Source organism: Schistosoma haematobium, chromosome ZW (genome assembly GCF_000699445.3).
Source record: "Schistosoma haematobium chromosome ZW, whole genome shotgun sequence".
NCBI lineage: Eukaryota > Metazoa > Platyhelminthes > Trematoda > Strigeidida > Schistosomatidae > Schistosoma > Schistosoma haematobium.
The window spans coordinates 19,833,661-19,846,121 of NC_067195.1; the positions used below are offsets into that span (position 1 = coordinate 19,833,661).

Consider the following 12,461-nt stretch of genomic DNA (forward strand, 5'->3'; position numbering starts at 1 on the left):
ATTTCATCTTGTTTACTTGGAAAAAATAATAAAATTATCTTTACATATGAATAAAGTAAATTATCATTTATCGACGGTAATATTCTATTAGCTGAGTAAATGTAAATGTTGTTTAGAGTGGGAAACTGACATTTCATCTGTTTATAAATCACTATTAGAAAAAGTTTTCCATTTTAATTTTAATTTGGGAGAAAAATGTCGTTTATATTTCTAATGTCATAATATTATCCCCTAGTTTAAAACTACATAGTAGTAGTAGTGGTAGTGGTTGTAGTATCAGTAGTATTAGTTTTATATTCATATTTAATAGAGAGAGGTTTTGCGGACATTATAGTAATTTTAATAGTTGAATTCATCTGTCAATTAAAGCTAGACCACCATGGAAAACCTGGAAGCATTGGACGACCGTTTCATCTTAGTGTGGGACTCCTCAACAGTGCGAATCCACAACCCCGCCTCACGAGACTCAAAACCAGGACCTATCAGCTCCTATCAGTTGAGGAGTCTCACAATAAGATAGAACGGCCGTCCAATGCTTCCAGGTTTTCCATAGTGGTCTAGTCTTAAATGACCCATGAATTCAACTATTAAAATTCATATTAAATAATGGAAATCAATGAAATTATTTAGCAGTTCATTAGCACATTTACCTTTCATTGAAATAAACAAAAGTTTCAACTAACATTAATTACATCACAATATTTATTCAAGAAGTTTGAATTTCAATACATACAAAGGTTATTCGTTTGTTTGTTTGTTTTAAATTGTGTGTTCATCTTTATTTACTTTACTTATTTTTTATGCAAAAAAAAGAACAATCGAGAAACAAATGGAAACATGGAAATATGGAGTGAATAAATTACAATAAATGAGTAATAGAATAATAATAAAATGCAATACATATCCACACCAAATATATTTGTCATGTTTCTAATTGTATGTTAATATATTCGAATAAACATTACCTAATTTAACAGTAGTGATAGACTTTTTAATTATTATACAAAATGCAATAGGGAATAGATTATTATTTTCATTTAAAATTAATAACTAATTTAGTTATTATAAGATTGTAATTCCAGCTATTCTTGAAATATTAAACGTCGTTTATCTATTGAACAGTTAGCTTATTTCGTTTCATTTAAGCAAAACCTTAAAGATTTAATTGTCTCACAAATAAAATTCTCTTTATGCAAAAATAAACTTATTTTAATTTTCATTACAATCAGTTCCGTCTATGAATTTAGATAAAGTTAAAACAAAACCAGAAAAAAAAATTGAGGCATTTGTAGAAGAAAATGAAGCAATACTATAATTTATATTTAATAATTAAAATGCTCTAATAGCTCTATCATCCCAACGTGATCTACTACTCAAAGGCATACTTCTCTGTTTCCATTGGCTACCACCGGAAAACAATGGTGGGCTTCGATTCCTTTGAGTGACTACATGAAAACGCATAGGACTTTTGGGATTTTGTTCTGTTTGCTTCCGTTGATACGAATGTGATTTTACTTGTCGAAGAATATCACGTGGTGAAGATTGGTAATTTTTTGAATTTGGTTGAATTATTCTGTTAATGATATTTAATTGAGGTTGGTGTACAATACGACCAGGTCGTACATGCCATGTACTACTTATACGTGGATTTCTTGAATTTATTGCATTTTGCGATAGTAAAGGAGAAACTGGTCGCATAGTTGTACGTAGAAATTCTGCTGGTGATCTACTTTGACTTGAAGTTTGCTTAGATGAACGGGAATTATATGTTGTGTATGACGGACTGGATCTGAAAAGATTATTAGTAGCAGTTATAGTTGATGAACTTTTAGCTTGTGGATAGGTATAAACAAATCGCCAAGGTAATTGGGAATTATCTCGATTAACAGGAAGTCTTCCATCGCGACGTTGATAAATATTATTTTGTGAGTAGATCATAGGATTTGTCTGTTGTATAGTTGATGAGTGTTTTACATGTTGATATGACGGATTATAATTAAAAGGTCGAGTAGATTGATAATTTTCAGTCATTTCAGAACTACGCATATCACCAAAATAACGAATCCTTCCGGTGCCCCATGCTGGTGGAAATAAATAACGATTACCATGAAATGGTTGATATTGCTGTAACATTTCGTTTTTACCATAATAAACTGATGATGGAGATGATGATGAGGAAGATGAAGAAGAAGCGGAAGATGAATGAGATGGTATTTGATTGATTAACACTTGTGAATCGATTTCATGCTTCGGTAATTTAAAATCATATGGAATCATTTGATATTGTGCTTGAAAACCTTTACCACCAATTGTATCGTCGCTAACAAACTGAAGATACAGTTGTCCAGAATTTGACAAAAATGTATTCGGTAACTTTGACAAGAAGAAAATAATATGAAGAAAAGACTAGTAGTTTCATTTATTTGCATATGATAGATAATAACCAGCATAACAAACAAAATTGGAATATTGAACAGGTGTTTTGTATGGTTAGTGTTTTCCGCAAATGCAGAAACATTTAAATACTTGACAAAATTTCTTGAAGTAGATCTATTGAAATATGGTATCTACAAAATACTTTATTGCTTTAACTACGCAGTAATTTTATCTGTAAATCTATTCAGGATCGTCAATTCATTGAATAGATATTCAGGCCATTTAAACGTTGGTATTGAATATACTAGATCCTATATGGAAAATGTCGGCTGGTAATAAATGAAAAAAATCAAGTCAATATTTATTGTTGTACTTTACATTATTGGATCTTACCACTGAAAATCAAGAAGGATAAGAGTTCAATTTCGCCCTACTATAGGACTTCTCAGCATTCATGATTCTACCAAAGAACAAATCTTGGACCTGCAGGCTTCGGTACCAGTAACGAACTTTTGTATCACTAAGCTGTTATCCAATGGTTTATATTTATAACTACAGCTAATTTGTGATATTGCGTGACCATTGGTATATTCAGTTTTTTAAAACAAATTTCCACGAAATGGTACCAAAATCGTTACAACCAACCACCACTACCACTACTAGTTCATCAACATAATCAGTTTAATTTTATCCAAATTTATTATCTTAATAGCAGTAGGAACCATTATTTCAATTGTTTCATGAACTGGTCATTTTCTGCATATATTTCATTTTCATCTCTTAGTGATAATATTGACAAGTTTAATGTTACTATTTATAATCATGGTAATAATAATAATAATAATAATCATGATTTTCTAAATATTCGGAACAAGCACTCATTGGCCAATTGAGCTAATTTTTTTAGCATTCTCTCTTATAATATTTATTACTGTTGGTAAAGTTAGACAGGTAGATTCAGTTGATTATTTTTCCCAATTAATTGTTACATTTTAACTGGTGACAGGAAGTACCCCTGATAGAACGTATTTATGTTACCATTATCAAAAACCCCCCATTCGTATACTACTAAGAAAAACTATGATTGTAATATTAATTGGATTAACAGGTTGACAAATGGGAGCTATTTATAATTTCATAGATTTATTATAAATATTTATTTATTTTTCGTCTTACTTTAGTTTCTGTGCAGTTTACATTGATTGCCATTGGAGATTGAATATAAAAATCGTCACTTTTTAAAAGTGTGTGAAGTAAATAATTGTCAATACTATTTTAGACTTAAAAAAGTCGTTTGTTTACTTGTTTTTTTTGTGTGTGTGTTTCTTTCTTAGATCCTACTAAAAACAAACTTTTGATCTGAACACATGAACAGTATGGTTAGTAAACTATTGAATTTATTATTCAAGCTATTTCGGGATTCAATACTAATGTGTGTGCGTGTGTGTGATTGAGACATATAACTATAGTAGAGATTATTTGTCTAGTCAAATAAAATTATCACAATCCGAGCAATTCATTTAGACTATATTTGTAGACGTTGACAGAAATCATATGTTTTATGGGGGGAAGAACTATTTTTAGCAGTGATTTGACAGTAGTCAAATTTATCAACAGAAATGATCATAGCAACTAAGATCAATTAACTAAGTAACCTGTTGGTCAAAACGATTAAACCATTAATATATTTTCTGAAAAAAAATGTACATTTTACAACATAATAATTTCCAACTAAGTGAAAATCTTGTGAAAACAAAAATTATGTAGTCTGGGAGAATGGTTACGGAATAACAATAGTTTTGAATGATTTTCCATTAAAATTTATGATAATTGATGTTTCGGCTGTTTAGATAAATCATAGCAAGGGTAATCAATGTACATCTCCAAGTGGTTGATATTCTCATTTATTTTCTATAGAAAATAAACCGATAAGCATTTTGGTTTCTGTGTGTGTGTGTGCATTTAATTGTTTGTGTACATGTATGTAAGCTCGTGTACACGTATTAGTGCCCATCTGAAATGATAAAACTTTTTCCTTTATTTAGATTGGATTTTCTGATTTTGCATATGCGTGCATATCCTGGGTGTGTGTAGATTTACACCAATGTATTGAAAAAACATCGATAATAAAGAAAAGTTTAATAAAATTTATGTTTAGACAACTTGTCTAAATAATATCAACAAACAGTCAAATTATACAAATCCTTAGTATATATATATAGGATACATGTTCAACAAAATAATAGCATCTCTCATAGTGTTCCTGGAATGTTAAACAAAGTCATTTATGGTGGTAGTAATAATAATAATTGTAGTAGCAGTATACCGCCACCAGTCAGAAGTAGAATGCCTGCGAGCAGAAGGTCGAGAATATTAAAATGAAGAGAAAAGAGAAGGGAACTGAAAGCCATCAAGATAAAAACAAGGATGAAGGAACAACGAAGCTTGTAAGAAACACTTCAAAGAAGATTTACAAATGATGTATTTGATGTGTGATTTTCACATTTTACTAAACGACCATGTGATTATGCATCAATCAACAAACTGGTCCCCCCCCACCTGAGTGTTTATTCACTACAGTAGTAGTAGTCTTTGTTTCACTGCATTTACAATACATTTGAGTATTTCATGTAGACAATGTATTAGAATTATATGAAAATCTAAAAGAACTAGATACATTAAAGTGGAAATAGGGGAGAGCTCAGTATTTCACCATTGCATTCGTCTTGATAATTAAATAAAGGAATTTATAAAAAACCATCCTATATTATTTTTATTTCATAAACATGATAAATTTACATTCTTTTATGTTTTCTGCTTATTATTATCACCTCCATCATCATTCAAGAGTAGTTATTCCATTGTTAAAATCCATTCACTTATTATTATTTTATTTACATAAATATAATGTAGAAAGTTACTACATTAAGAATATAAATACATATTGTTAAGTAGTATATTGGACTTCTTCAGAATTTTGCTTTTCTTTAATTTCCAAACTCGTTTTGAATCAAAGTAGTTATATAAGTTGGGGTTAGTTCAATCTAAAAGCGGGTTCCCATAACAAAATGATATTAATTGGAGAATCACTGAAGGTGATTGAGCTTTGAACAGATGATTCGTTATATTTTAGAATTTCTAAGTAATATTCGCTTAATACACCACCAGGGATTGAGCGTGGTACCTTTAAGTCCCATGTTGCGCGTCATGCCTTCATACTACTAAGTCGGTGTCCAAAAGTCAATTTTTCTGAGTGCAATCAATTTATAATACAACGCAATGATCATACGATGGCATCGATCAGAAACTGCCTTACATCCTACATGATTCAAACTCGCCAGTCCTAGTTTCTTACTAAAAATTCAAGAACCAATCTTAAAGTTAGCTCATGAAAAGCAAATATTTATTATCCATCAGATATCAGTTCACGTAGAATCATCTGGAAAAAAGAAACGTTTTAATGAACAAGAATAACTTTTTATCGATCGTATTTTTTGTTAAAAAAATGTGAGGGCGAAGAAATCCCTTCTAAATCTAATGACAAGAAAACTCACCAATGATATATTGTCATAATTACTACATATGCTGTGACAAGTATTAATTTAGTTCGGATGGGAACATGTGTACAATATAATGCTCTTGTCATTCAAGGATTTAAACAGATAAATATTTTTAGAATTATTAAACTATCTTGTGAATGGAAAGCAAACTTCAAGTGAAATGGAAGAAATTCCTCCTAACTATAATTTCAATTTCTTATCATGCTAGAATCAAATTTACTTGTTATCTCATTGGGTTTTATCACAACTTCCATCCGAATCACAGAATTATATTAAAACACTAAACACATAAAAGCATCAATTCACACTGAAATTACCATAAGTAGTAAACTGAAGAAAAAACTATAAAAAAGGATTTAAGTTTTTATATCGCTTTATTTTAGGTTATTTAAATAAAGATTTATGACATCGTATTTCGTTTATTTTTGTTGTTATATTTGAGTGAAATTCACTAGTTGTATCGGGTGTCTATAAATGTAACTGAAATGATTTAGTACTACTTGTGAGTAGCTAAAGTTTATTTTGCAAATTTATTGGGGATTATTGCTGTTTGGAAGAACAATTATTGTCAGTGAAGAAAGTGTTTCACCGAAGAGAAAAACTGGAAGAGAGCAGAGCTATAAACAAGAGTGTTCTAAGGTAATAATATAAAGATGGAGTGTTCAGTTCAGTTGGAAATCGAATTCATGAACAAATAAAATATCAATTTAAAGGATATAATTTTCTTACCCCTTCCTGTATGATCTAACTTTATCAGTGATACACTTTGCGAGTATTTCTTCCTAGCATTCGAAAAAATCTACGTGAAATTCACTATTTTCAACATGAAAACAACTGTTGTTCAGATTTGTTATTCACACTCGCCTCCGCACTGATGAACAAATTTCCGTCCCTTCCCTTTTTGCACTCCTCAAACCTATCACCCAATAATATTAATAATTTTAAAAACAGTATAGTCAGTTATTTATTGTTTCAGGACAGATTTAAGAGCCAATAATTTGTACAGTGACTGTCTTTTTATGAAGAATGAGTTCTAGTAACCACACTGTCACCCGTTTAAAATGAAGTTCAAATGCAGTTACAGTCATAGATAATTTGTTACTCAAAATACTTTATATTTGGGTAGAAGAAGCACTCACCTAGACAACACTCAAGTCAAAGACTACAATTAAAAAAAGATAGTTATACCCTCAAAATTTATTGTTAGAGCTAAAATGAAAAAATCACAGTAGTTTTAATCATATCCGGGAAAAAAGTGGATGCATAACAAAAGACAAAGATATGGCTAGTAACTATTAAGAAAAACAATTTTCAAAAAATGCCCATTCACTTACAGTTCTCCCACAAAAACCACCCAGAAGTTTTCCTTTAGGATCACCTCCATCGAAAACTCGAAGATAGTCGTACCTGAATAATACGAGGATGTTAACAAGCATGATGTAATTTCATAACGATTACAAAGAAACAACGAAACAAGAATGAATAATAAATGTTAAAGATAATTTTAAGAATTTCTGGAATGAGAATTTCAGCTTTCAACTAATTTACAGACAAATTATTTCTATACCTTCTCTCATGTTGCTTAAGAGTAAAATGTTCGTTTATACCTAATGATAAGTATATATGTATATAATGAACTACTTAATTCATCATATGGAGCAATGTGATTCAGATGGTAGTTTGGAAATGCATTTCATCCCCCCACAGATAATTCAAACCTAGATTGGGGTACAGACATACCAAAATTCTAAAATAAAATGTATTGTATACCTTACTAAAATACTGGGCAATCGGTGAGACAAAAAAATAAACACTACAAATCTTTTCATAGATAGCTAATAGTCTTTCTGCTTGAGGTTGATTATTTGAATGGGTTGAAATACTCTCGAATCTATATCAAACCAGTAGTAATTTTACGGAGAAATAGGTAAGATCTGATCGATGCTATTAACGGAAGCCGAATATAGAAAATATTTGAAAATTTCGAGAGACCTCACCTTTTGTTATGGACAGTCTAATCAGGATATAAATGTCTTCTGTGACGACGGATTAAGTGTCATTTATAGATCTTCCTAATTTCAATAAATATTGATGAATAAACGGAAATCACTGCTTTCTATCTAGCAACAGGCCCTGACAGGTTTACTCCTGAGATTTTTAAGGATGGAGGTCCAGTATTAGTGGCGAGATTGACTTAGGTCTTAGGTAGAATTTGGGAACTGGACGTAATCCCATCTGACTGGTCTCAATCACTGATTGTGCCAGTCTATAAAAAAGGACATAAGTCTTCTTGTGACAATCACAGAAGAATCAGCTTGACTAAGATAGTGTCTAGAATATTAGCTTCAATAATACTCCGACGCCTAATCAAAGCTCGTGAAGAGCAGACTAGAGAAAATCAGGCTGGTTTTCAACCTGGACGTGGTTGTATAGACCAGATATTCACACTACATCAGGTCCTAGAACATAGACATACATTTAGACGCCCCACAATCGTATTTCTCGACCTTAAGGCGGCATTTGACTCTGTCGATCGTGAGGTTCTGTGGTAGTGTTTGTCACTGGAAGCAGTACCAAAGATGTACATTAACCTTGTGAAAGCTCTCTACTCGAACACAACTGGTCGAGTGAGAGCTTATGGCGAACTGTCATCAGAATTCATTATCTCAAGTGGTGTTCGTCAGGGTTTCCCACTCTCTCCATTCTTGTTTAACTATTTCGTTGACACGCTTTTAGAGATAATACTTTTTTCATCTAAATTTCCAGGAGTTGAACTTCTACCGGGAGATTCACTTGTTGACTTAGAATATGCCGATAACATAGTTCTGTTTGGTGAAGACGCTGACAAAATTCAGTCTTCTGACCCCTATAAGCAACAATGCAAGCATGTTCGACATGCGATTCTCCCCCTCGAAATGCAAAATGTTGCTTCAGGATTGGGTTGCATCGACACCCGAACTAATGATAGGGAGTGAAGTAGTTGAGCATGTCGACCGCTTCGCTTATCTTGGAAGTTCATCAGCCCTTGTGGTCTGGTGTGTGACGAAATCTCAGCACAGATACAGAAGGCTCGACTAGCTTTCGCCAACTTGCGTCATTTATGGCGTGGGCGAGATATCCGTCTATCAACCAAAGGACGTGTTTACTGCCCAACAGTTCGTTCTGTCCTACTCAATGGCAGTGAAACATGGCCGGTAAGAGTAGAGGATATTCGTAGGTTACTAATATTCGACCATAGGTGTCTTCGAAACATCGCTCATATATCCTGGAACCACCGAGTAAGTAATGCAGTTGTTAGAAAACGAGTACTAGGTAAGGATGGCAAATCAATTGATGAAGTAGTGAAACTTCATCAGTTGAGATGGCTAGGACATGTGTTACGTATCCCCAACCACCGACTGCCTCGACGTGCGATGTTCACTGGTGTAGGAGTGGGTTGGAAGAAAGCTAGGGGCGGCCAGACCAAAACATGGCACAAATCCATGAAGTCACTGACAAGTGGGCTGAGCCATGTTGGTAGATGTAGACTACATGGTTGGGGACCGCGAGATGATAGCAACCGATGGTTAGAGACTTTGAATGACACGGCTCAAAATCGTTTGGAATGGCGCAGTGCATCCACTCTTTGTGTCCTTCCAAATTCTAATATGCTGGATTCTCCTTGTCTCTTTTTTTCTCTTCCCAAATTTATTTAACTGGATTATACTCCTTGAATAACATCTTCAAACCCTAACCTTTCGGATTACTGCTTATACTCTTACTACGGGATTTTAATCGACAACTGCACCTCTGTGCTAATGTGGTATGGCAACTCGAAATGATGTACGTACGTACGAAGTTCTACTTTGTTACTGACTGACTGATCTAGCTTTCTGAATTATTTAGGTTCGAAGTACATTAAGGCAACATCGCTGCTAGATCTCCAAAAACATCTGAATATACTTTATTGTCATTTCTGAAAATAGCAACTTGTTTATTATTTTCAAGAGGAAGAGATCACCTCTTATGTGAACATAAAACAGAAGAATATCTTTCCGCTGAGGTATGTGACACAACTTATGAGAGGATTGTGACACCGTCTTGGGAATGTGATTGCGTCTTTAATTTAAAGGCTTTTTCGAAAGGCAGTGAAGTACCTTCAGAAGATGTACTTTTCTTGTAGTGGATGGCAAAAACAAGTTCATACTCCACTCATTCCTCTACAAATGTGGAATACATGTACAACCAGCTTCTACTATATCTTTATTTCAAGCAGATGTGGTTGATATACAGACATACTGGACAGCATCACATCATAAAATAGATAATAACTGTATATAAACAAACCAGTGACTGTGAACTGGAGAGACTGTAAATAATAGACTGAGAAATTGGGAACAGTAAGTCGTATGATAGTAGTTCATGGATGAACTGAAAGCTTATGATAAATGGAATGCATAAACATAGTATTCTAGTTAATAATTAGTTATTCAACAAAATAAAAATCAATAATAACTTGGGAAATTAGTACCAAATTTTATGATATTCATTCTGTTATAGCAGAAGTCATCGCTTTTACTCGATCTGTTCAGGGTATTTGGGAGAAGCCGGGCTGTTTGCCTACTACAGTCAGAGACATCATTCCCGGACTATCCCCATTGTAAATAATCACTAGAATAGATAATTTTTGTTCAGGATTAATAAACTTACGTGCATAGTGTTTCTTCTTCTACTTCAAAATAAAGAAATCTCAGTAGAACAGTATGATTATCTAATTTTGGTGTAATTGTCCAGTAACACTGTTGATTTGATTCGTAATCGAGATCACCAAACTTAGCATGTGAATAAATTGTTTGCGGAACACTGTCAGCAGTTAGATGACCACCACAAACTTTAGGAGAAAGTTATTAAGAAAATCAATACATACTTCTGATATATAAATACTCACCAAACAAAAAAAAACTTGCATTTCTAAAATCTGATTCCTAATCTAAAAATCTCGGCGAGACTAATGTATGGACGAACCTTGAACGAATCCTAAATGACCTTGACAATTATTAGCCAATCAGAAGATAGTATAAAGTAAAAATATATTATAAGAAACTAATGAATTACAGTGGATATTCTTCTTTTACATGATTTAAAAACTTGTTAGGGTTTCATAAAGGTTCAGATGTTCTGAAATCATAATGCATACGATATAGGAACTCGTCCATATGGCTTCATAATAGTCGTCCTCTAAAGCCATGGTACGGTCTTAAAAATTCCTTCAATCTTGACCATATGGCTTCAATGTTGTTAGTATGAACGCCAGTAGTAGGGTCGACAAAATGACGTTTATGCACTACGACATGATGGACGTAGCCAAGTCTATGAAGGCATCTATAAGCTCTCCAATCATCCGTATATACCGTAGTGCCCGACTGCACGTATTCCTGTATAATTGGTATTATTGTGCTTGCATGCCGGTTTCTGACCCTCTGAAAATGTCCCTTTTGCGTTGATCGATCATAAATTCCAAGTACCTGTCAAGTATATTTACGGAATTGCTACTCACCCAATCTTCCTTGATACTACGTCCCCTGTTGTATTTTCGCTTTCTCACTACTGTTTCATCTATCTCCACAATACTTTCTACTCCTCTGAATGATTGGTGTAGACGTGTCATTTTGATTGCACATATGTCACGACAATACTACTCATACCACTGGACTGCTGAAATTTCAGTAACATCTGCAAACGCCGCGGCCAGTGTTACTGGTGTCTTTATTATCCAATTTGCAACTATTATCATGATTTGCCTCAGTTTCAGTCGCGATTGAGCGAAGAAAGTCCCCGTTCGAGCAGACTTTTTCCTCCAACATAAAGAACAACGAAATACAATCTCATCACGGTAGTCTGCACACTTTACTACAGTCATTTGATAACCGCAGTCATAGGTACAAGAACTTCTTAGTGGTCTCATCTCTTGTAGCCGCTCAATAATCACCTCTTCTCTAAAATCCGCTGTAAACCGATCGTATGTGAGCATCAGGTGTTGAACTTGGCCCTGTGACCTTGAAATTGCTCAAACGCTCCTGATTGGCTCGTCCATAAATTAGAGTCTCGCCAAAATCTCATACCATTATTTGTTAAGGTGTTAAGACAGCATAAATTCTAAATAAGTTGGTTTCTTTTAATTTCTTGAAATTTGGGTAATGATGTGTTTTCTGAGTTGGGTGATTTTGTTGTGATGCTTTTGTTACCCTTCTGGACTGTATTATCAGTACTTGATTCATACAGAGATGATTTGTTTACTTAAACAGACAATAAAAGACTTGCAGTTAAACCGCGCACATCATACGATAAGTCACAAGCAAACGCATCCACCTAAGGCACAAATCTTCACTGTTTTAGTATCTCAACTATTTTCAGACTCAGTTATCTTGATGACTGCTAACTTAAAGTAGTCACGGTGTACTAACCGAACATATGTGCCTAAAATATATTGACAAGTGAGGTTGATAACACAGTGTCGGACGGATCATTACCTGTGAATCGAAAGTA

General features: G+C 33.5%; 1 protein-coding gene across 1 annotated transcript in view; it reads right to left on the reverse strand.

The window, feature by feature from the left end:
- Positions 1 to 486: 486 nt before the first annotated feature.
- TLL1 (Dorsal-ventral patterning tolloid-like protein 1) overlaps positions 487 to 12,461 on the reverse strand; it is an 82,885-nt gene continuing 70,910 nt past the window's right edge. The window contains exons 17-19 of the mRNA XM_051210636.1: positions 10,626 to 10,806; positions 7,271 to 7,343; positions 487 to 4,456 (exon numbers count right to left, since the gene is read on the reverse strand). The gene's annotated coding sequence lies outside the window, so the exon portion shown is untranslated. The remainder of the gene's footprint in view (positions 4,457 to 7,270; positions 7,344 to 10,625; positions 10,807 to 12,461) is intronic.